This window comes from Stegodyphus dumicola, chromosome 9 (assembly GCF_044657685.1).
Source record: "Stegodyphus dumicola isolate Sdum_Otavi_A_Nest chromosome 9, ASM4465768v1".
In the NCBI taxonomy this organism is placed as follows: Eukaryota; Metazoa; Arthropoda; class Arachnida; order Araneae; family Eresidae; genus Stegodyphus; species Stegodyphus dumicola.
The window spans coordinates 64608389-64633723 of NC_140776.1; the positions used below are offsets into that span (position 1 = coordinate 64608389).

At 32.6% G+C, this 25335-nt stretch overlaps 1 protein-coding gene across 3 annotated transcripts in view; it reads left to right on the forward strand.

The window, feature by feature from the left end:
- LOC118193879 (alpha-tocopherol transfer protein-like) overlaps window positions 1–25335 on the forward strand; it is a 304429-nt gene that overhangs the window by 120211 nt on the left and 158883 nt on the right. The window lies entirely within an intron of this gene.

Consider the following 25335-nt stretch of genomic DNA (forward strand, 5'->3'; position numbering starts at 1 on the left):
CTCATTCGAGCGGTAGGTACCATACGAAGAGCAAGGGACGCTACAGAAACGGACAGCTTGCAGACATGAATTTAGTGCATGAAATAGCTGAGGGTAAGGGATGAGCCGCTGCACGCATTTATCGAGAACGCTTCTCCGACAGACATCAACCACACAGTTTGTTTGCACGTCTGCATCAAAATTTGCACGACTACGGGTTATTAAGAAGTGGCAGGCCACTATCGACTCGTCGTTCGTTAGGGAAGAAAGTGTGTTGGCTACAGTGGAGAGTAATCCAAGGACCAGCATACGTACCATTGCCTCTCAATTAAGAATGTCTCGTACCAGTATCCAGCATGTGTTGAACGACGATTCCTTCCACGCTTTTCGTCTCTAAAGGGTTCCGTTACTGCTCCTCGATGGCCATCCTGAACGTTTCGCACAGTGGTTTCTGCAAGAAAGTGCCCGTGATGTTAATTTCCCAGCTTATATATTGTTCACGTATGAGGCCACTTTCGATAGGGATGGGGTACGTTAATGAGAACATTTCATCCGCCTAGCCACAAAGTGGCCGTATGGTATAAAGAGATGTCTCTATACAAACCTAAAACGAAAACATCCAACGACCTAACCTGTTCCCCAAGACAAAAACGTAGCCGGAATACCAGATAGGGATGGGGTATTCAATCACCACAATCAGCATTTGTGGGCTCAAGAAAACCCCCACGGTGTGCTGCATGACGCAGCACAACAACGCTTTAAAGTTACTGTGTGGGTTTGACCAGCGACTGCTTAGTCAGGCCGTACCTTTTACCATCAAGGTTGAATGCTGCGAAATACCTGATCTTTCTGGAGCAGGTTCTTTCCGACTTGCATGACGATGTTCCACCAAATGTGAGGCGTTCCTGAAACGCATCTTGTGGCAAGACTCGCCTGCGCAGCTGCTACAATCAAAGAAACTCCCGGTGTCTTTGAACTTTCCCGGCAATCAATGGTCTGTCGGTGTCAGGCATGTTTTTTGTCTGATGGTGCAAACTTCGGGCATCTGTTGTAACATTCAAGCTGTCGTATACCATTTGTATTCCTTTTCCAATAAATGTTTCAAATTAATTACTCTCTCGTTTTCTTTCCCATCTTCTACGTCTGCTACCACTTACCCCTGATATTTCGGAGCATGGATTCCTATGCAATTCTTAATCCTTATGATCTGCCCTACATCCCCCAGAAGTTTGTCTCAGCATTTACGGGGCACCCTGTATAGATACTAGCATGCAAACACACCAAATGAGCAGGCTGCGCCGAATAAAAAATTGTAATTTCTATGCACACCTGAAAAGAAAATGCATAAAAACATTTTGGTATGAATAAAATCAGTTCATTCTTTCAAGTAACAACAAAGTCGTAAATAATTTTTTGTTGCCAAACCAGCAAACAAAAACTTTTGACATTTCAGGTTAATACGTATGGCATTATGATTTAAATTTAATGTAATATAAGAACTTCCTCAATATCGATAAAAGAATTAACGTGGCAATAATATGTCGTGTCAATTATTCTAACCCGAAACAAAAAAGATGCCAACAGCAGGTATTTACTTAAAATACTGACATTAACGAAAATTTTTCGACATCCAATGACGTCACATGCAATCGCGTGCTTTCTTCGATGTCAGAATATGATGTTATACAAGATTTTGATTACCAAACGCTACCAGTTGAAAGCGAGCAGTGACAATACTTTTCGAAGTAAAGCAGATTTAATTTCCAGCGCGGAAGACTATTGTCACTAGGAAAAAGGGAGTGCGAAAATTTGCGTTTTCGGAGTTTGTAATTGATATCTCAGTTTTAAAAATATATAGTCGAAATGGCTTCCCACGAATTTTTGGAATCCTGGCATATGTGACAAACAAACAAACAGATAGACGCCAACAGGTTTTAATGGTATAGATTAAGTACAATTTACATACTATATTTTTAAGAGTTTTTTTTTTAACGAAGATTTTTTTTTTTTTTTTTTTTTTTCATTTGAAGTTTTAATTTAAATAAGATGAGATTTTAGTTCTAGTTCTACACTTTGCGTATAATGACAAGTCAGCACTGTACACAATTACACTTTTTTTGTAATTTCAAACGCAGTTACTTTCATAAAAATATTGAATATTGTCTGAAACTGACTAACTTTTCCCTTTCCTCTGAATTAAAAATGAAAAATACAAATTTATAATTTTCATTTAAAATACATTCTGTATGAAATAAAGTCACCGCAACCGATTAATTATTGTTGTTGCGAGTTGTTGAGTTTCGCGTGAACTGACATATCTGAAAATTTTCTCTTTAGATGTGCTTTCCATTGCGTTGTATTTAGCGTTTTTAGTAGTTTGAAGCATAACTATTAATTATACTGCGTGATATTGTGAACACTTGTACGAATATGTCTGAGGAAAATTCAAGAGTTCTGATATATTTCTTTTGATAAGAAGAAATTTTATTAATCTATTATCGGACTTGTGCATTAAATCTATTACGAAACCGTATGCAAGCAACACTTTTTCAAAAGTGAAGATTAAAAGCTGAGCAACAGAGAAAGCAGACTATTTTTCATTAACCCTTCGGCGGTTGCGAGACTAAGCAATTCTTCCCAAATACGTGGGTTATTTGTCAGTTATAAATTTATAATGCGAGCTGTAATAGTTTGCACCCACTGTGGTGCGTAATTGGAACGCGAGCTGAGCTCGTTCATGACTGTCAAAAGGTTAATTTTAGTATAAAATATTAAACTATAAATTTACAAAAGAAATAATTCTGTCTTAATATTATATTTATGTCTGTCATTCTTTAAAAGTTCTTCTGTAATACATTTATTCTTACATAACTCCAAATTATTGGTAAAGAAATCCGCTGTAAGGCGTTTAACAAAAGGTTGTTTGCGAACTTCAAACTTTTAGGTACATCGTATTCTAAGAAGCACTGCGCAACCGTGTGAGTGCAATATACAGTCACCGGAAATGTGTAATTGAGGCAAAAGAAATGATTTCTCAAGTGAATGATGTTTAAGATGCAATCAGCATTTCTTCAACAATCGGTGGCTGCTTGCGTGCTTATGCAGTTATCTGTTTATGACCAATTAAAGTTTAAGACTGGGTCATAAAAATAAATAAATAAGGGGATAAAATATTTCCAAAAATGTAACCTACATTTGGGCACCTTCGATTACTGCCTAGGCTCGTACGACTCAGTTTTTATCGTCCTGTATTATGTTATAATTAGCTTCTCATAATTCTGTTTTTCCTTTCTGGAAGTGCGAGTGTTCAAGCCCTAATAATTTTAGGCCTGGCTCCCAACTTAATTTAACTTGGATACGATTACTTCGCAAAATTCATCACTTTGATGATTTTTCGCAAAATACATTTTCTGTATTTAACAGTTTTTAGGCTACTGTAAATCTAAAAATCGAAAGAAATTGATATGAAGTTTACCATACGGAATTTCGCAAGTAATTAACAGAATTAGCTGCCGTCATCTGTTAGCGAACGAGCATAAAATATCGGGTTATTCATAATTCCCTCCGGGGTTTCAGTGAAAAAACTAAGACGAATACAGCAAAAGGAACATTGTACCAAATATAGATACAATTCAAGTTTTATTTACAACTCTTACAGCTGTTCCATGTGGGAACCGTTGGTCACACGGCATACATCAATGCGATAGTTCAGTTCCTGTCCTACACTATTCAACATCGTAATATCAATAGTATTGGCGGCACGTGTGGTCCTTTCACGCAGTTCTAATTGTCACGCGGCAAAGGGTGTACGAAAACAAGGTCTTTTACATAGCCCCCCCCAAAGAAATCACGGTGTTAAATACCTGATTTTTCCTTGTTTCCTTGATGCGATTCCTTGTTTTCGTACCCCCTTTGCCGCGTGATCTAGCAGAACTGTGTAAAAGAATCACACGGGCTCTCATACCATGTTGAACAGAGTCTGGCAGGAACTGAACTATCGCATTGATGTATGTCGTGTGACCAAAGCTTCCCACATAGAACACCTATAAGTGCTGTAAATAAAACTTGAACTGTTTTTGTTTTTAGTGCAATGTTATTTTTTCCTGTATTTGTCTTAGTTTTTTTTATTATAGCCTTTTGAAAGCCAGGATGGATTTCTGAATAACCCGATATAGTTGAGAGGCTGTTCTTTGCGTTCCCTCATAGCTAAGTGATGTGAGATTCAAATGCTTAGAAAAATTATTTAAGAATTTGCAATCTTCTGTTTTAGATATCTGCAACGAAAGTAAAATACTCATATACTCTTCAAAAATTCTGATACAGAGGACTTTTCTTGTATTGTTTCTCCAAGGAAATGTAAAACGTTTGCTATTTTTACCCTCTGCTTTTGTGATTTTCGATTTCGCGCGGTGGAAGAAGCAATGTTCTCAAACATACGTACTGAAAATATATATTCTTTTTTCTAAGCATCCTAATTATCCGTAATTTTTAATATCTTTTAACATTTTATTTTTTTATTAGTTTGCCTTATTTTGTTATATTACATTATTATTTAAGTTTTACTGGGGGGGGGAAACACAAAAAAACGAAAATAATATTTTTTTAAAAAGAGAAGAAATTAATTCGATTTGTAACTGCAAAGTGACTGATGGCTGGGAAATTTTAAGAACAGCTGTCTTAAACTAATCAAAACAAGGTTTTCTAATATTAAAAAGGACACTTTTTGGAGCAGTCGTCTTTAATTAACGAACACAAGTCCTGCGACATAATGATGAAAAAGCTTGGGATACACTGTTTTAAATGAAAACAAATTTTTTAAACGAAAAGCAAAACCTTTAGGAGCTATTTAATGAATCAATAAAAACAAGTCTTTTAGGGGGGGAAAGTTTGGAAAATTTTATCTTATATTATGAAAAGAAGTTTTTGAAAATAATAAAGAAAAATTTCTGGAAGCATTATCTTAAGCCAATGAAAACAACGCCTCTCAAAATAACAAAGAAAACTCATTTATTCATAATTTCCATTTAAAGTTTCGAAGTGCTTTTTTAAGTTATTTTTTTAATTGCTTCATACAAGAATTTAAAAAATAATTAGATGCTAAAAATGAAGTAAAAATTCTACTCTTATTTTCATTTTGTAACTCCTGTCATTTTTAATGTATTTTGATATGTTTAATAGTCATTAAGATTTTCCTAATACCAAACATGTGGGTACACTCAACTTCAGTTTGCTTTAAGATAGGTTATCTAATTATTGTACTCCAGCTTTGTGATAATTCGCTATCTCAAATTATACGTCGCTTTCATGTTATTGGAAAACATGATCTGAGAATCTGAAGATCACTTGTGAAATATGGGAAAAACGTTAGGAAAACACTTGGTGCATTTGTTGCATCAGTAATGCATAGCTGGAAAATTATCATGTGCAAAGCCTTCTTTGACGTCAGTCGAATATGCTTGAAAGAGAAGAAAAGTAACAGAAAGGATGAATTATTTGCAACTTTATGAAGCAATCTTTGCAGTTAGCAAGACAAGATAAACTTCAGTAATAGTATTTAATAGTAATAATAAAAAATAAATAAATAAATAATGCTTTTTCAATATTAAGTCTGACCTTCAGAAAATCGATGAAATTCTTTTATGAATCAAATGGCATTCGATTTGTTTCAGTACTTGTTCGTACAACAATTATCAAACTGAAGAACTAATTTACTGAAAACCTCATCAAACGCAACTTTTTGGAGGCGCGTAGATGCGCTTTTTGGAGGCAACATTTTGGACCCGTGATCTTTCTTTCCTTCTGTTTGGTTGATCTAGGAAAATCACGGCATTGAAAAAAATACCTCCCTTTCCAAGCCTCGTAAAAATCTTGGAATAAAAGCCTATCGTTCAAATTAGTTCTGGGCGAAAGCGTTTCCAGGAAAAGTTGATTAATGCGTTTCGCATTGGTTGATATTGCATTGGTTGAGTCCAAGCTAGATATTTTGCCGGTTGGTGCAATCTCTTTAGGCCCTAAATTCTGTTTCTGCCACCTTCCTAAATTCTAAACATTTTTCACCCCTAAATTCGTTGTTTCTTCAAAGTTTAAAAATTTTACTGGCCCTAAATTCAGCCAACTGGTGCGACCTCACCAATTGCTCCATGTCTGGGGCTGTTCCTCCTCAAGACTGATTCGAATCGAGTGGAAAGTAAGATCTTGCAAAAAACGCCGCTTATCTGCTGTTGCGCTGTATATTTTCACTTCAGTTTTTATTCGAATTGTATTCGACCAGCTAAATCTATAGAGGGGCGGCCTCTGAAGGAAAGCTTGTTTCTCTTTAATGCGTTTTGCTAGCGGTCGAATGAAATTCCTTACGGAAACTGACAAATATCTCATTTTCTCTTTGTTCACTGTAAGCTCTGTACACAGAAGAGCAGACAAAAATATGTGTAATGAATGACAATTTATACAGATTTCGACTTGCCATTGCAACAAAACTATGAGGTTCTATTCCAAGAAATCTCACTCTTCTGCTGTAGTATAGCATAGCTTAGGTGGAAATTTTCTTCCAGTTGTTAAAATAGAGTCAAAATATAGATGATGTTAATACATTTTTAGTAAAATTTTGGGACTATTTATTTAATATTTAAAATATAAATACTTAGTATAATACTTTAAATGTTCGCTCCATTAGAATTCGTACCATTTTCTTTTTTCTTTGAGACTACCGAGTCTGCATCGGTTTTTCCATGATAGAAGGGTTTTTAGTAAAATCTCCGGGATACTGCTTTTCAGTCCTCTTTAACTACATTCTAGAGTGCATCAATCGTACGTTTTCGCTTATAAAGAGCTCTTAGGTCAAAGGTTTAATAATACATAGATGAAATAATGTCAAAGGACTTTGCAGGAATATACTAAAAATATATTACACATTATTTTTGTTAAGGAATGGAATGGTAGATTTCGAGGTATGGCTAGTGGCTTACCTCGAATGGCTAGTGGCTTACCCCAGTCTTGAGGGCGTTTTGCTCTTTGAAAATCATTGAAATAATGGAATAGAATTTTTTTCCTAGCAAATATGAATCATAAAACATTTTCTTAGTAGTGATGACGAGCTAATTTTTAACATCCTTCCACCATTTTTTTAAAAATCTTTTCTCCTTGTTTCGCGTAATAAATAGGTCTTGTCTTGTTGCAGTCATTGTTATTAACCCATGTTTCATCAAAGGTCACAACGAAATTCCATTTAGCTTTTGTCAGCAGGTTGTTATACAGGACTTTACGACATTTTCTGTGTTTAGATGAATGTTTCTTGAAAAGTCGGTGAATTATTTTTTAGCTTTCTTTAAAACGTAAATGATTGTTTTTATTTTATTTATTGTGGCTATAAATGATCTAAAGGTCTGGAATTGATATTTATGTCGGCAGTGTTAACAGTGAATTCACATTATACATATTAAAAAACAGCACATACTTTTTTCGTGTATTCGCATGAGGTCTTCTTTCCACGTAAGAGTAACCCTTGTTTGAAAGGAGAATAAATTTCAAGGAAGTAGATGACATTTCTCACTTAAAATTATACGGTATTGCTTAGAATTTTTTAACTCCAAAATATTTACACTGGTTTAATCCTTCAGCGAAATCATTCTAATACTTTCTCTGCATTAAGATCAAGTTGCAAGTCCAGTTTTTGTTTTCGAGTTGAAAGTCAACTGTCCCTTTAATTTATTGCAATACTAATATTGGGAATTGGAAATAGTGTAGTAGCTTCACCTCACTCAAAACAGCTCTTTGTTTCCTCAACAGACGTTGTTATCTTTTCCTTATCAAATGATTAAAAAGATAGGATGTTTTTCATGTCCAAGGTCAGCTTTCAGACATAACAAAAATCGAATTGATATTCCACAAAGCTTATTTTTCTCTTCCTTTATTTAAAATCACAAGGCGCTTCATTATTATATTTAAAGCAATGATTTTATTAAATTTTTTTGTTTAGCCAATTTTAGAGGATTTTCAAAGCTTTTTCCGAATACTGAAATTTACATGAACGTTGAATAACTTCATGAATTTCAAATGTTTCCCTATTATTTAAAAAAACCAAGTCTGACAGTTTTTTTTTAAATTTATTTATTTAAATAACTTTTCATATTGCTATTCCTTGGAATTTACTTGTTTCAAAATTCCTACTAGAGTTTCGAATTAGCCCTTTGATTTTCATTCGAATTAGACCCTCAGTTTTCATTCGAATAGCCCCCTAACTTTGGCTTATTTCGAGGCAACCAAGGATGCTTAAGTAACGGAATGTTTACCCTCGTAGAGGGTTTTACAAAGGAGAGGAGAGTGATGCTTATTCATGTTACGCATGAGTAAATCACGAAGATGTTTATGCAGCCAGACCGTTTTCAGGTATTCGTTCCTGGGCTGAATTGGTTTAGCTTTTTTGTTTATGGCAAAGCACGCGAAGGATGTCTACCTAAGGTGACGGATGCCTTTGTGGAGAAGTCTCTAAGGGAAACTGGCGGGTATCCATGCTACATACTGTAGGATTTTCCTTAGTTTGCATAATAAATTATTTTAAGTTTGATACCTTTCCTGAACCTCTCATTTTCCCCTCGCATTTCTTCGCCAGGATGCAAATTTAAAGTCAATTGAAGAGAGTATAAATACAGACGAATCTAGAAGTTTATTCAGAGCGTGATTTCGCTAGTCAGCGCAAGTTACTATTTTGTCTGCTGTTACGCTGAGCTGCTGAAATGCCTTTTTGGACATTTAATATGTATATCGCCGGTTAGGTAGTTGAGTCAGCCTAGTTAGCTTTAAATTAAATTGTTATCCCAGTACTACTCTTTATCATCTTTGAATTTACTGTTAAATTGTATTTAAGTTTCACCGCAAGTCGTTGGTGTTATTGTAAGAACGAAGTAGGTGTATTTATGTTAAGAGTTCGATGAATAATAAAGAGTTTATTTTACCCTTCTTCTGTGCTGGTCATATTCACTCCTGTGCGGGAAGTCTCCAGGTTTCCTAGTAAGATCTGTTTACTTTATGACAGCGAATAGAACAAGATCTTGCTATACGAGGAAAACCACGAAAACACCCATGCAGCCATCCCATTCTCCGGGAATTGAACTCCGATCGAACTACCAGCATTCAGCGAATTTGCCACTCGAACGCTGAGGGGTCTTTTGAGTTGATCTACTAGTGTTCAGTAATCTTACCATTTGACCAAGGGTGGAAATTATAATAGTGATTTTGTAGATTCATGATTTTTAGGGCAATGCAGAAAGTATTTACATTTCAGTTTTGAAAATGCATAATGTATTGGTTATTTATAGTTTTTTTTTTTTTTTTTTTTTTTAGTTATGCGCTATAGTTGCTTTTATTCCTGCTTCGTATCTGAAGATTAGTTTCCTTTCCTTGAAATAACAGAAGAAATCTTTAACTACGGAATTATTCTCAGAATTGTTAGTATACATCCACTTATCGCGAAATTTAATTTTTTTCTCTTCAACCGTCCTGCGAATTTATCATTTTCATCCGTGATAAAATTAATACCGAAATTAAATTGAATGACCCGAATGAAAAAGGTCTTTCCATAAAATGTCTGGTAAGTTAGAATATAGCGCCACCTATTGGATAGGGAGAGAAATGCTCACTTGGCCATCTGGATTCGGCTAAGCAACATGCCGCCAGAGCATGTATTAGAACTGAATTTAATTAATTACTGTCAAAAAATTAGTTAGTTCTTTTGCTATACAGTCCACTCATTAGTTTAGAATCATAGTACAATGTCCTTTAGAAAACCAAACCTTCTTTATATAGGCAATATAATACTAAAAATTATATATATATATATATATATATATATATATGTCATAATAAAAGCACAAGGAAACGACAGAACACTGTAGATGCGTGCTTAGATCCACATTGAAGAAGAATTTTGATTGCGTAGTATTTAAAGAACTTGGCAGTCGAGGCAGTTTTAATTCCATTTTTATTTGCAACTGATATTTGCGGCCACAATCACTTGGCACTCTAGTCGTGCCTTTCCACAGAAGATTTACATTTTTGATATTGTTGAGATAGAAAGCAAGTCAGCGGAATTACATCTTAGCACAGTAGAGAGCAAAAGTGCGTAGTTATGAAAGATGGAAGCACGCGAAGAGAAAAGTTTTGGTTTATAACGACATTTTCAGTTCGTAATTATTACGTCATCAGAGTTGCGCGGGCCATAGAGTGATCTAGAAATGACGCAATGCAGAGAAGTTATTTCTGATTCCTATAATTTTATCTTACATATATATATCTTAAAAAATTGGTTAATATTCTAACTAAATGATTTGAGAAAATTTTTAAAAAGCTAAAGATAGTTAAGAATTAGGCTCTTTAACCAAAACCAAAAAAATTTTAATCTATGTGAAACGCCTCTAAAATTTTAAATTTGTTAATTGAAGACTCCTTCACCCCCTTTTTTAAATAATATTGGCTCAGAGAAATGGAAAATATGAATTTTTGCCCAGCTGTGGATCGCAATAAAGGATTTATGGTTTATTTCTGCCGAACACGAGTATGCGTTTTTTAGTATGAAATTGCAAGACTTTCCTCATTTGTATTTGTTGTCCAATCTGCATTAAAAGGATTGATTTAGCCTTCGAAATTATAATACTGAAAATTTAATCACTTTACTCCAGTTCCTGTTGCCTGTTATTCGTTGCCTTAATATTTAGTTTATCGGTCCGTTCTTTTACTACATTTGCAACAAGCTCTTCTCATATGTGAAGCCGTTTCTTATTTCGCTTAGGCAATTACTTTATTAGCAATGAAACATGGTTAATTAAAGTATTTGATGATAAAAATTCGATGATATAATTGCTTAGTTTTTGTAATAGTTTTTATTTTTCTAATTTTAATTGACGTTTAGGAAAAAATAACCTTCTCCTGCTTTATTTTTTTTCTTCCAGTTAACATGAGATAATTTTACTGCCCTACGCAATTTTTCTCCAAGTAGGATAATTTAAAAAAAAATTTAAAAATAGTTCTTTCTGTACTAATTGCTTTATATATATATATATATATAAAGAGGTAGGAACCAGAAAGCTGTTTTTTGAAACATTGTGGAATGTCTATAGTATATACAAACGCTGATGGCCTAAGTCCGTCTACGGTTAATATTGGTACTAAAATAATTTGTTGCTTCGAGCTTTTCTCATGCAACGTTTTAATAGTACGTGCGAATTCAGGTTCAGGATCCTCATAGATCTGGAGACTTCTGTTGGAAGCCTTCTTAGCATATCTCGCAATAGCTACAGTTTACATATAGAAATATGCAAGCCAAAAGTTTATTGGTGCTCTCTATTCAAATTCGTAAGACATAAAAGAGAATTTTTGATTTATTCTAAATGCTCAAAAACAAATTGCTGTTCTTTAATTTAGACTTTATGAGTTTAAGGTAATTAGTTAAAATTACCAAGTTAGAATTCCCAACGAGATCAGCAATTTACACTTTCTCTAAAAGTTTCAGCTGTTGACATATGAGTACCTTGAAATAAAAGCCATTATACTGCATTTAAATATATATTTTTTTTAATTAGAAAAAGCTAGTGTTTAATAAATAACTGTATCGAAAACAAATATAAAGCTATTTTCGTGACCTCAACTGTTTTTTAAATTGAAGATGTTTTAAGGGCTTAAACATTCCTCGCAGCTGCAGATTCGGATATAATTTTTGCCTGTTTAACGTGATAGCTACGTACGCTACAAAGTATACAGAAACCTGCAGATATTATATATGCTATTAATACTAATGAAAAGTTTAAAAAATGAAAGATGTAAGAATGAAAGTAGAAAAATTAATTAGTAATTTTCAGCTACAAAGAAACATGCAAAGACAACAAAGCAAACACAGTATAATTTCTTTATTACAAGCAAGGTAAATACAACTGATGCGAATTTTTCGTGCTCTCCAGCATAACTAGATACACCTCGTTGTTCTACATATTTACTTTTTCAGATATTATGCTAAAGGCCGGAGAAAAATAACCGAGAACCTCAGAAGAGTACATTTTACTGCAACACTCAGTTTATTGAATTGACAGGCTTCAGGCTGACACGATTCCAGCGATATAAGGCGTTTTAAGCTAATATTTATAGTATTTCAACTCACCGCAATTCTAATTACAGGAAATAGTTCACGAATTACAATATTGAATAAAATCAGTAACTAATTAATCTTCTGGAGATTAACTTACATAATTCTGTGCTAACCTCATGATATTTTTTATAACATATTTTTCCTAACTTTGTGATTGCAAGATAAATAATGTATAAAAACAGATTAGTGTTTGTATGCATTCTAATCATTCACGATATATCTAATTTTGTAACGGTTTTTAAATTAATACGCTGTCCTATAATATTTGTCAAACTACTGTAAAAAATCTGAAAAAATAAAACTCTGGTATATTTACTGTACAAAATTAGTATGTAGACTGATCATCGCAGTTCGAATTTACGTGCTTCGACAACCAATTGTTCATAATGAGAGCATCACTGGGGAGGGGTGGGGTGTTATGTAGTAAAAATGAAAGTTTTTTTATTAGCATGGAAATTTCTAAGAATAAATTCTAATTATGTTTGATTTCATGATTTATTAAAACAGATTTATTGAATAAAATAATTCGTAACTTGATACAAGAAGCAATTATTTGAAAAACTACGACTGCACATATAGATAACAGAACTGATATCTGATATATAGAAGGACTGTTTTGTTTCGAAAATGAATTTTTCAGCAGATAGAGTAATCAACTTATCAACTTTATTTATAGAAAGATGTGTCAGTTGGAAAATAATACCAACAGAAATTTTTAATCTAAATGATAGAGATAGATGCGAATTATTCTTTTTTTATTTGTTTAAAAGAAACCATTTGTGCGTCGGAAATTTTCGTAGCATAGAAACACGTATCATGTATTTCCTTTTTCAAATTTTCTGTAATCATATTTACTACTTGCGTATTTAAATAGTTTTTGTGTTTCACGTTTTTATTATATAAAATATCAGTTGTTGTTTATTATGTATCATATCATCAGAAATTAATAATATTAAGAAGGTGTATTACTTTATGCATGAGTACATTGTCGATTTTTTTCTCAACATGTTAGATTATTTTTCTGTTGAAAATATACTCAATCGCTTCATTAGAATTTGTATTTCCAAGCTTGGAATCATATTAAAGTATTTTCTGACATTACAATGCCATCTATCGCTTATTTCGTTAAATACTGGCTAAATAAATAGTTAATGAGATGTGCAACAGATGGCGCAACGGGTATTTTGACGCAGTATTGGTCTTTTTATATTTGTTAAAAGTCGTATTTCCACTAAAAATTCTCTCGAACATAGGAGCAATAACAGATGCAATACATGAATCTTTTTGAACCTACGATAATAGAAATTTGAATTGATTCCTTTAATCATTCGATGCTTCGATTTAATATTACAAATAAATAAAAAATAATTACATAAAAATTTTAAAAAAGGGTTTGAAATATAAGTTACGATTTTTCTACAAATTATTTGATTTATTCAATCATCTCTAATTATTCTGAAATTGATAACTGCTTGGAATTTCAGCATATGTCTCACAAATTTTCGAAATTAATTTAATGATATAAGTAAAGAGACTTCGTATTTCATATTAATCTTAATGTTAAAAAAAAAGATTTTTAAAGTTTATTAAGATAATTATCTCGAAATTCACTACTGAATAAATATTGCAGTAGGCGAATTTATTTTAAAATTCATTAGAAATTACTGACCACTAAAATTATAAATAAACTTTCAGCCTCGATTAGACCACTTTTAAATGGCGAAAGCTTTCGACCGCGTCTGGCATGAGGGGCTCATTTTCAAGCTCATCACACTTGATTTCAGTAGAGACCTCATCTTACTTATTAACTCTTTCATACGAAACCGCAAATTCTTTGTAAACTTTGGATATGAACACTCTGAGACCAAATATCTGAAAGCCGGGGTAGCTCAAGGATCTATTCTTGGCCCAATTTTGTATCCCTTTTATGTTTATGATTTACCCAATAGTGCCGATCTCAATACGTACCTCGGATGTTATGCAGATGACACCGCCCTTGCCGTGAAGTCACATAATCAAGATCATGCACTGATAAAACTTCAAGAAAAAATTCCAGCCATAGAAGAATGGTGCGCTAAATGGAGAATTGCGATTAACGGACAAAAATCCCAATTGATTATCATTGGTAAGAAACATTCCAGAATCCCTTTGGACAAAAAAATTATTATCTTTAATGAAGAAGTGCCACTTGTTAAAAAGGCTACTTATCTTGGTATAGTTTTGAATCACAGATTTACCTGGAAAGACCATATTCACAGTATTAAATGGAAGACCTCCTATACTATCAATAATCTCCTCCCTCTAATAGGTAAAAACTCTAGACTTGATCTCAAAAGGAAACGACACATCTATACTGCAATTATCAGACCAATTTTCTGTTACGCATCACCTGCCTGGACGACCTACACTCAAAGTGACATGAAAAAACTCCAAATTACGCAAAACAAACTTCTCAGAATAATTACTAATGCGCACTTTTACGTTTCAAATGAGACCTTACATAGAGACCTACATATTGACAGAGTTGAAGAGTTTCTTCATAAAATTAATAGAAAATTCTTTGAAAAAGCAAAAAATTGTCCTCATATGAAACACTTCAAAGTATTTGATTATCAGATTCTTGCAGAAGACGCACGTATTCGACCGCTTGCGGCCTTCACCGCTCGAGATTCGAACTTTCCTACATAACTTTATCACGAGTGCAACGTCCCTGTATATATGTATATAGACTTTTGCCGTATCTTATTTTATACTCTTTTCTTTTATTTGTATGTATTTTTCATTATAATAAATTGTATATGCTTCAGCTTATTTGTATTACCTTATTATGACATGTACCTATCATGAACAACAGAACAAGTCTGATTTTCACCCTGTTTTGCCTCTCCTGGTTCTGAGCTTCGTCTGTGTGTTTAAATAGACTTGTGTTGTCATGCTGTCACCCCCTCTTCGCACTACTGATACCTCCTTTCAATTGTCATTGCTTTCTACCGTCATGCGCCCTTTGGGCCTAAGTATCATGAGCCGGAAACATTGCGTAAAAGCAGCAATATGCCGGCAATATCGATAATGATGATGATGATGAAATACATCTCTTCATTTCTTTTTCTGTTTCATTGGACATTCCTTTTCCATTTATCTTTTTCACTTTGTTATATTAAAAGAAAATTTAAAAAAAAAAAAAAAAATTAATGCTTTCAGATTTTACATTACGCCTAAAGGGACGTTTTTTTAACGTTTTCTGTTTTAACTTTATTTATTAAATATCATGTTTTTCGCACTTAAACCATAAAATTCAATTCAACAGCAATATCGCAAAATAATTTTAAAATGAGCCTATCTTTAGAATTCTCGATAAACGGTCTCGCGCGCTGGAGATAGAAATTTTTTTTCCCCGTTCAGAGTTGCCATTGCTCGCTTTGAAATAGTTGAGTTTCTTAACCAAAAAATCATAAATGCTTTACAAAATATGAAATAGATAATAAAACAAATTCCAAATTTGGGCTTCCAGATGCCCATATTCGGAGCAGGATTACGTTATTCAAAATTGGATGGCTGTAGGTATTGTTGTGCTATCACAATGCGAGAAACATATATATATTTATGCAGCTTCTTCATTATTTAATTTCTTTAACTATAACAAAGGCAAAATTATTTGGTGGCAACAGTTTGAAAATTGAAAAAACGCAGAAAGTGAATCGACGCAAAATTGCAAAACGAAATTAATAGCCCCTCTGAACTAACGCTCCTTTAGGTTTAAAAAAAAAAAAAAAAAAAAAAAAAAAAAAGAAGGAGTGAGCAGAAATAGGAAATTTTCATAAATGGTTATCATGAGGCACACTCTACATTAGCTCGAGAAAGTTTAGGGATAGGAAAAATCAAGTTTTGATTTTTTTTTTTTGAAGTTTTAAGATTTTAAACTTTTTTTGTATTTTTTCATTTTATATATATTTAAAATTTTATAACACATAAATACGACACTAAAGCAAAAAGCGGAAAAGAAAGATTTTACAAGTTAAAGTGTTTTACGCTCACGCACTACTAGTCTGCTGTTACACCCACTCCAGCTACCCTCCCTTTTTTTAAAAAAAAATTTAGCTTAATTATCTTAGCTTATTATAGCTTCGCACTTATGGAATTCAACAGTAAAATTACAAAATTTTTAAAGCAGTATAGCAGTATACGTTTAGAATTCCAGATGCAGCGTTAAGTTCGTGGCGCTTACGTCACATAAAATTCGATTCAACAGCAAAATCATAAAATATTTAAAAACAGAGTATCTTTAGACAGTCTCGCACGCTGAGATAAAAATGTTTAATTCCGTACAGTATTACTACTGCTCGTTTTAAAATCGTTAAGTTTCTACACACACACACACACAAGTTTTATAAAACAGGAAATAGATAATAAAACAAATTCGAAGTTCAAAATTCGGGCTTCCGAGTGCCCATGTTCGAATGGAAGACTACGTTATTCAAAATTTGATGACTCTAAGTGCCGTTGTTTTTTTCACAATGCGAGATGTATACATACATTCTTGCAAATCCTTCATTATTTAATTTCTTTATATATAAAACAGATGGATAATATTTGGTGGCAAATATGTGAAAAAGGATAGAAAACATTTAAGTGTTTCGACGAAAGATGCCGTTTCGAGTCTAATATCCCATTCGGAACTAACATCCCCTTTAGGCTAAAAAGAAACTGTTCTTATATCTCATGAAAATTAAGTAAATAAATTTATTGTTTCATTCTGTGTAGGCCAAAGTTTTTTCAGTTAACTAGAAGAAAAATAAAGATTTTTACCTCTATTTCGGTAACATAATCGTTATGAAAGTTTTCGGGAAAATTTTATTGTTACTAACTCTTTGCACTAATAATGCAAAAAGCGTAAGGATGTTATGACTACAGACCTTCCAACTTCGTATGAGTAAAATAATAATAATAATTAAAAAAAAAAAAAAAAAAAAAAAAAAAAAAAAAACTAAAATAAATTTTACGGAGAAAACTGATACAAATCTGAATATTTTGTAACAATTACACGTGGGGGGAGGGAACAACCTCTTATCGTGAAAAATGGAAGATTAAATAAAAGAAATTAATTTTAATATATTTATGGTAGTCTTTTTTGTTTTATCAGAGAGTAATTCCAAAACTGCTTTTGATCGCATTTGTTACCTATATAAATTTCAGAGTCAAAAACCGATATCGAAATTCCTGTGAATGGAAAGTATTTTAATGATACCTTAACAATGTTATTATGCTTATTAAGATAATCGCCGTGAAATTCACTACTCACCGAATTAATATTGATTTGACTAATTTATTTTAGAACCAACAAAAACTTGATAAGTAGCCACATACCCCAGTGTCTCATTGATAACCTCATTGAGTCCATGCTTCGTAGGCGTGTGGCATTGCTTTCTGTCAGGGAAAACCATAATCCTTATTGAAACTTACTTGTATCCGAAAAATTAAGTTTTCTGTTTGTTTCCATAATATGCACAAATTGTGGATTTTTCGTTTATTTTAATTATTCTTTGTTCGTTGCCTCTTTTCCTTTTGTCATATCTTACAACACCTATGCATCATATATCAGTCATCAAAATACTTTTTTCATGCTCAGTTTATTTCCAAAATCATAATCCCTTAATTGTTTTGAGCAGTATAAATGGTTTCGCGTGTGAGATCGTAAAATTAGAACAGATTTTATAAAATTTAGGAAATGTTCTTAAATATTAACACATAAGTAAAATGTAACATAGCTGTTCTTTCTACCACTTTTGTACTCTCATCCTTACTGTCTGCAGCTTTCGATACTGCATTTCCACACTTTCTCTTTGATATATTATAATTTCATCCCAAATTATTAAAACATCCCGACTTTTCTGCATATTTTTGTGATTCTGAAAACTGCTGATGCTTCCGTTTTATTTGGCAAATCCCAGACACGCATGAAAAATATAGCAAATGGGAAGTATGGGAAGAATCGAATAGGTAGAAGTCAGTATGAGGGGATGTTCAAATTAAACAAGCATTTTCATGCATCATGTTTTTACCTTGTGAACATCTGTTATCACGGATTGCAAATGATTCGATCCAAATGCCAAACATTGATCTAGATTTTTCAACTCAATTTTGACTGAAGATGAAACTTGGTGCTTTGCTTATGATCCTGTGATATATAAGAGCAATAAAAAATACTACAGAAATTACGAATTCAGAAATCTTGAATAAAAGCTGTGTTGGTGACAGCTTTTCATTGAGAAGTGATAATTCGCAAGGAATTTGCTCCCGAAGAATTGCTGTAAATAAAACTGAATCTTTCTAATCTAAAATCAACAGTATGTATTTAATCTGCCTGAAATCAAAAGTAAGTAAAACTAAAATCTTTTAGTATGTTATTAAGATATAAAGTTTATTTTATTAATAACAGTATACAGATAAATACGTTTTATTTATATGTTTATTCAAGCGTTATACAGATAAATACCCTCTCTTCAGAGCAGGCTCTGGCAAACTTTGTTTCATGTAATGTGGACAAAACAACAACAGCAACAAATACGTATCGTATAGAATAACTGTTTATTAATATCGCATTTCTTCAGTTTTTGAACGCCGCCGCTTCTAAGATGTATCCCTTTAATTTTAGTAACACTATCAAAAGAATAATAAAGACTTTGATTACAACCAAGTATAATAAATGAAATGTTCAAATAATATCTAGCACAGACTTTTTTTATAATTCGCTTAGATTTATCAGTTTAAGAACTTATCTGTTTTAATTAGTGTTTTCAAAAATTATCTCTTCGAGCAATTAGTAATTCAGCAGAGCTGCGATTCTATGCTGCAACTGATTCTTATCCCCACTACAATTTTAGCTGCAAGAACGAAAAGTTGCGCCTTAGAATTAAAATAATATGTACTGGGAAGGAAAAGGAGGTTGGGCTTTTGGCGTAGTCTCTAGTATCATGTATCGATCTCTGAACGCACCAATTATTCATAATTCTGGAAGTTTTTGCTAGATGACATGCTGAAACAAGTATAGCACTCTTGCATCACCATAAGAGTTTCCTGGTGATTCAGATACTTTTGAAATTGTAAAAAATCGCATTCTTTTTAATAATTCTACTAAACATCATTCTTCTATTACACGCCAGAAAAACTAATATTTCTAAAGTTTCGAACTAAAACTTTATTGGCTTGTTAGATTCAAAATCGTATGACCAAAAAAACAAAAAATGCGAATATTCGAATTTGCTGGCTCTGAATATTTAGCCGAGGATTCGAATGTCACATGCTTAGTAAACATTTTAAACAAGCTTGCACTTCCTTAAAATTCGGTATCAAATCCGCATCTTTCAACAGCATTCATACCTCTGGGAAGACGTTCAGGCACTCTGATGACGACTCTCACTAGCGATTATTTTATCATCGAGATAATTAAAAGTGGATCTGCATTTTAATAATAACTATTGCTCCTTGAAACGTCGCCAGGCTATTACAAAGTCCAAAAGGCAATGTCAAAGATACATATACATCTGAATTTGAGATAAACGTAGTGTTTTGATGGCCTTCGCTTTGCTACACTTTAAAAATGTTGCTGTTTTTATTATTTGTTATTTGTATTTTTTGTTAGATTTTACATAGTTAGACACGGATATTTTAGACATTTCATTAAGATATATCCCTTTAATATAAGATATATCCTTATAATTAAAGGGTTTATTTATTTATTTAATTTTGTATTTTATTGATAAGTTACCAAATTTTTGATGCATATTCATCAGGTTATATTTTCCCAACATTTTTTTAATTCACCCTTCTTCCTGTTTCTGAGGTTCTCATGTCTTAAGAATGTGATTTATAGGTATTGACTGAAAATGCATAAAATTTTTAGGTGTTTATTGCACTTGCATTGCATCAAACTGACAGTTAAAGCTCACCATACAATACGGAAACATTAAGCCTTCATAATCTTAAAACATGATAATAAATCCAAGAAATTATGCACAGGAATTCTGCCATGGCATGCATATTGGTATATGTTAACGAGCACGCTACTGGATGTGCGCAAAGATGTGTGCCTATGATCTTTTCAAGATGTATCAAGATATATTTAAATGTTAATTTCAAAAAGGTTTAGATAATTTAAATTTTCCAAGTGTGTTTTATGCCAGCATTTTATCCTCAATGCCCCCTTATTGCAGCTTTCACCAGGGACATGTATTTCAGTTACATGAAAATTGAAAATGGTATATGTTTGTCTCAAACAGAATATATTGAATTCTTATTGACTAAGCATAATCTAAAAAAATGTAAAGCAGTAAAAACACCAACAGTTTAAAGGGGCAGATAAAGGTTTGCCATTTACAAATGAAAAGATTGATCCCTTTGATCTCCTCTAATGCCTACAATCTCAAAATTAAGATCATAATTTCCCAATCTTTTTTGACTCACTGCCCCCTTTTTGAGGTTAGTTTACTACAGGACAGCATGGAGTTTGTTCAGGGTTCCCAACCCTTATAACAGAGATAACTGAAATTTGGAAACAAGCCCAAGATTGCCACATGTGGCGTAAATTGGCCCATTTGACGAAATTTGGCGACAAAATTAGCGATATGCTATAGTCGGAGCGAGTACATTCTAGAGCGCATTCTTAGCTGTTTTCCTCGGGAATATTCTCGAAGGTAGGCTAAAGTTATATTTACTATGCCTGCACGCGGAGAGTGAAGAATATCTTGAGTTCAGTAGTAGTGTTTCAGCGTGTTTATCATAGCTTTTCGACGACTGTAAACGTGTCTCTGGAACTGTCCTGTGTAATACTGGCAAATAAATTGTGTTTTGATTTTTCATCAAGTGTTATTCCAGTCAGTTAGTTATTCCAAATCCACGAACCGGTAGAACACAGCACTATTGTAATTTTCATTACAAGTCTCTGGAATTTTGTCTGTGAGAAACTAGTTTAAGAACGTAAAGACTAGAGTAAAAGTAAAAAAAAAAAAAAAAAATTTTTTTTTTTTTTTTTTTTTTTTTTTTTTTTTTACGCATGAAAATTATTTTTTTAATGGTTTTTAATTGAAGATAAAAAGTTGAAAAGGGAGAGTTTGCTATTTACTTCCCAAAAAATGCGTTATTATCGAGATAAAAGAATATAAAAAATGAGCTATTTCTGTTTTTAATGAAAAGATATCTGACTTGGGATTTTCCGTTAAATATGTTATACCAACCGGCCTCTCCTCATTTATTACGGATATCCTCTATATTAAGAAAGAAAAAAACATTTAAATTTTGATATACATATTCTACAATGTCTGCTATGCTCGTTTTGTACCAAACTGCAGACGGAAGTAAGATTACTCGTATTAGTATATTAATTTTAAAATACTCAAAACTCCACATTTAATGGCAAATGCAATTATCAATGACAGTAATACATAATATAAAAAATGTCATATTTTAAAATCAGTCATTGACTAATATACTCGTAATTGGAGGGTTAAAATTATTTTTCATCATCTGATTAAAATCAAGAAATTGTACCTTTCGGTAAGGTCATGTAAATCCAGCTGATAGTAAAATATTCTATAGGTATAAACAGTGTTTAAAAGGCTATTAAAAGGTTGTATTTAGTATTGTTTTTCTTGATTTTAAATGTACGTAAAGGATAAAATTCAAATTTGAAACAAAGGTTTCAGAATAACTTTTCCTCGACTTCTAACACTTCCTTGAGAAGATCTTTGTGACATGAATTCAATATTAAGCAAACCGCTATTTAAAATGTCAGATATTGACAGTGACAGTTTGTTTTTATTATATCATTGTGAAGTTTATAACTGATTTATCAAGAAACCAAATAAAGCAAGATATATATCTTTCTTGTTTGATTTTATCTTTCAAGTTTGTGTTTAAAATAAGGAATTTTTTATTTATTTATTTATTTATTTATTTTTGAATGATAGCAAAAATGAATGGAGCTTATAATTTTGATGTAGTCACTGGGCTAGGCTCATTCGTTTAATGTATTGGGAATATTCTTATGGCTCCTCCAGAAGAAGATTATGGCTTTTACATAATCTTAAACCAAACTGTTCTTTACGTTTTACTTTGGAAGGATTAAAGATTTGTAATAGTATGAACTGAATAAATTTTTTCCGAAAACAAAACTTGAATAAAAATGATCACATTAAATAGTTTATAATTATGCAACATTGGAAATTTCCTCATTCGTTATCTGAATCATAATATTGACAAGGGTAAACTTTAATCTTTACAACTTTAAAAATAAAAATTTTAATTTTTTGGCCACTAATCCCCCCCCCAAAAAAAAAACGATTTTTTTTTTTTTTTTTTTTTTTTTTTTTTTTTTTTTTTTTTAACACACGCAAGAAATATTTAAGGTATTTTCTCCCTCCTTTCCGCATGCCTCCATGGCACGCTCGACGCGTATTCGGGAAGTCAAGAGTTCCAATACCGGAGAGGGCATTGCGGATTTCTTTATTTTCCTGACTTCGAAAAATTCTAAAAATAGACTACAAGTGTCGTCCGAACTAAGAGGTGATGAACGATAATTCGTCGCCACCAGAATTTGGCGAACTGGATCTCCTAATCTCCAGTCGCCCTAGAAAGCGGGAGTACGTACATAAGGTGATTTTCTCCCTCTTTTCTCCTTGTGCCTTCCGTGACGGAAGTACTCTCTCTCTACGCGTATTCGGGAGGTCCTGAGTTCGAATTCCGGCTAGGGTACTGTGGATTTATTCAATTTCCCAACTTCTAAAACTTTGAAAAACTACTAAAAGCAAACCAGTACAAAAGCAGAAAAAACAATAATTAGGTGTCAAGCCTTTTATTTTCTGACATTAGAAATAAAATCCACAAAGTCATATTGAATTTTTCCGTGTTGAAAGATTATTATTATTATTATTTTGCTATAAATTCTAGCGTAATGATTTATACTGTACAGATAATGTATCGGAATTTTAATTTGTACTATTTTGGCATCTTTGTGATACTTTGTATTCGATATCTCCTTAGTCATAATGAATGATTTCTTAGAATTTATATCATTAAATGAAAACATCATATTGAGTTTTTCTCCAAAAATCGCATTCAAAACATTAGAAACATCATGAATATTAATTTCTTATTAAATTACAAATACTATTTAAATGATACCTATTATTAATGAAGTAGAAATACAAATAGCTAATAAATAAAAACATTTTTTTTGGGGGGGGGCTTACGAAGAAAAAGAATTTTTTTAGAGTAAATTGTCACATTTTCTTAGCTTTGTTTTTTTAATATAAAAGCACGTCTTTGTCTTAGATTGGACTAAATTTGCAAGAATTACTTATCAAGAAAATGAAAAATTTAGGGAAAATATTTGACAAATAAAAATTATATAAAATTAACTTAAAAAACTAACTAGTGTAAATAATTTATAAATCTATCATTTATTCGCCCGCTAATTATTTTATCTGTAAAAGAATAGTTATTATACTGCATAATTTCTCAAGCTCTTGGAAAAAGCTTTATTATTTTTCAGAGGGCCCCGAACTTTCTTGTATATACTATGTATGTTTGAACCTAAAACTGTATTAATCTGATTCGTAAATTGAATGCATAATAATTCAGCAACCACTTGCAGTGCTAGTCTGACTAAAATAAAAATTTCCCTAGATCTGCCTGTTTCATCCAATGTATCAGCTTAAGTTTTATATGTATTTCCTATTTTTGCAAATGATCATCATGTTGCTCATTGTTTAGAGTCAAATAAAATATTCTCTTATTTGTCCATTCCGAGTCAAATAAATAATGAACGAATCTAATGTGAGATTTATTTGATACCGGCTAGCGATAGCTAGGTTCTGTAGAAGAAACACTTTTCAAAGATGAATGACAGTGCTAAAAAGTATCGAATTCACTGTCTATTCTGCAAACTGTATGCATCTAGAAAATGTTTATGCGATTTATGATACGATGCGATGCTAATAAATATTCATGTGCTCACATTCAAAGACGCTATAAGGATCTTAAGTTTTACTAACGTTTATTTTATTCTAAAACTTTACTATCCTCTCTTATTTTCCACTTCCGGCCAGAATAAACGAGTTAGTCCGTTTGTGCAAATTGTGCTTGCAAACTCTGAAGTATTAAGGTTGTGGCTTTTTGCCAAGAAGAGTTTCAGAGAGAGGGAGAAAAAGAGACTTCTCGCCACTTTACTTCACGCGTATTTGAAATCAATTTTGTCCGCCTTTAAAGCCCAGAGTCTGATATTGAAGACCTATTGTAGTTTTCCCGCTGTTTGCGTACTATATACGTAAAAATCTAAAAGGCCAATCTTAGTGTTATTAGTCTATGTAAAGTATTCGAGTTTAGCTCTTATTTAAATTTAGTTAGTTAGTAGTTCTCATTTTCTTACGTTCAGACCATAAGTGGTGGTCTTTGTTTCCCGAAATGCGGAAGCACCTGTGAATCGTGAAGAATAAAGGGTAGTTAAACTCTTTCTTTTCTTGTCATCTCTTCTACAGTTTAACCCTTTCCGGCACGCTACCTTTTAAAGTCGGAATTTTCATTTTTTTAAAAAAATAAAGGTTGGCAGTCTAATTAGGCCTAGAGGAGTACACAAGTAAAATTTTGTGAAGATAGCACTTATCGTTTTAAATCTGTGGGTGTGCCTAAAGTGGGCACACTGATTGAATAGAGCTTCGAAAAGTGTGCAGAAACAAGCATTGTTGTCAATTGTCAATGAACTGACGGATGAGATGCGGAGAAACAAAGAATACAGACTCTCAGTTGTCCTAGATTATCGGTGAGCCCGGTCTGAGCACACCTAGGGTTCGCCGTTTGATTTTAGGCAAGATTTCAAGGTAAAAATATGAAACTAATATAGAATAAGGAAAGTAGCATACAGCCAAAAAACATAGAAGTTTCTTTTCAAACAATTCCTTTTATACCCTAAAAAAAATCTTAAAGATTTCTTTGAAAAGTGAGGGTCTTAAAAAACTAAACATGACTAAAATATATGGATTGGTTTGTATTGAGCTACCATCTACTATAAATAAAGAAGGTTCAGAGTAACCTATAAATCTTTTTTCATTCAATTTTCTGTGCCTACAGAAGGAAATTTTTAGGTGTGTCCAGACCGGACACTCTGTGCCGCAAAGGTTTAACAACTAGTTTAGGTAAACTCACTGTTCTGCTCAGGACACTTACATGTTTTC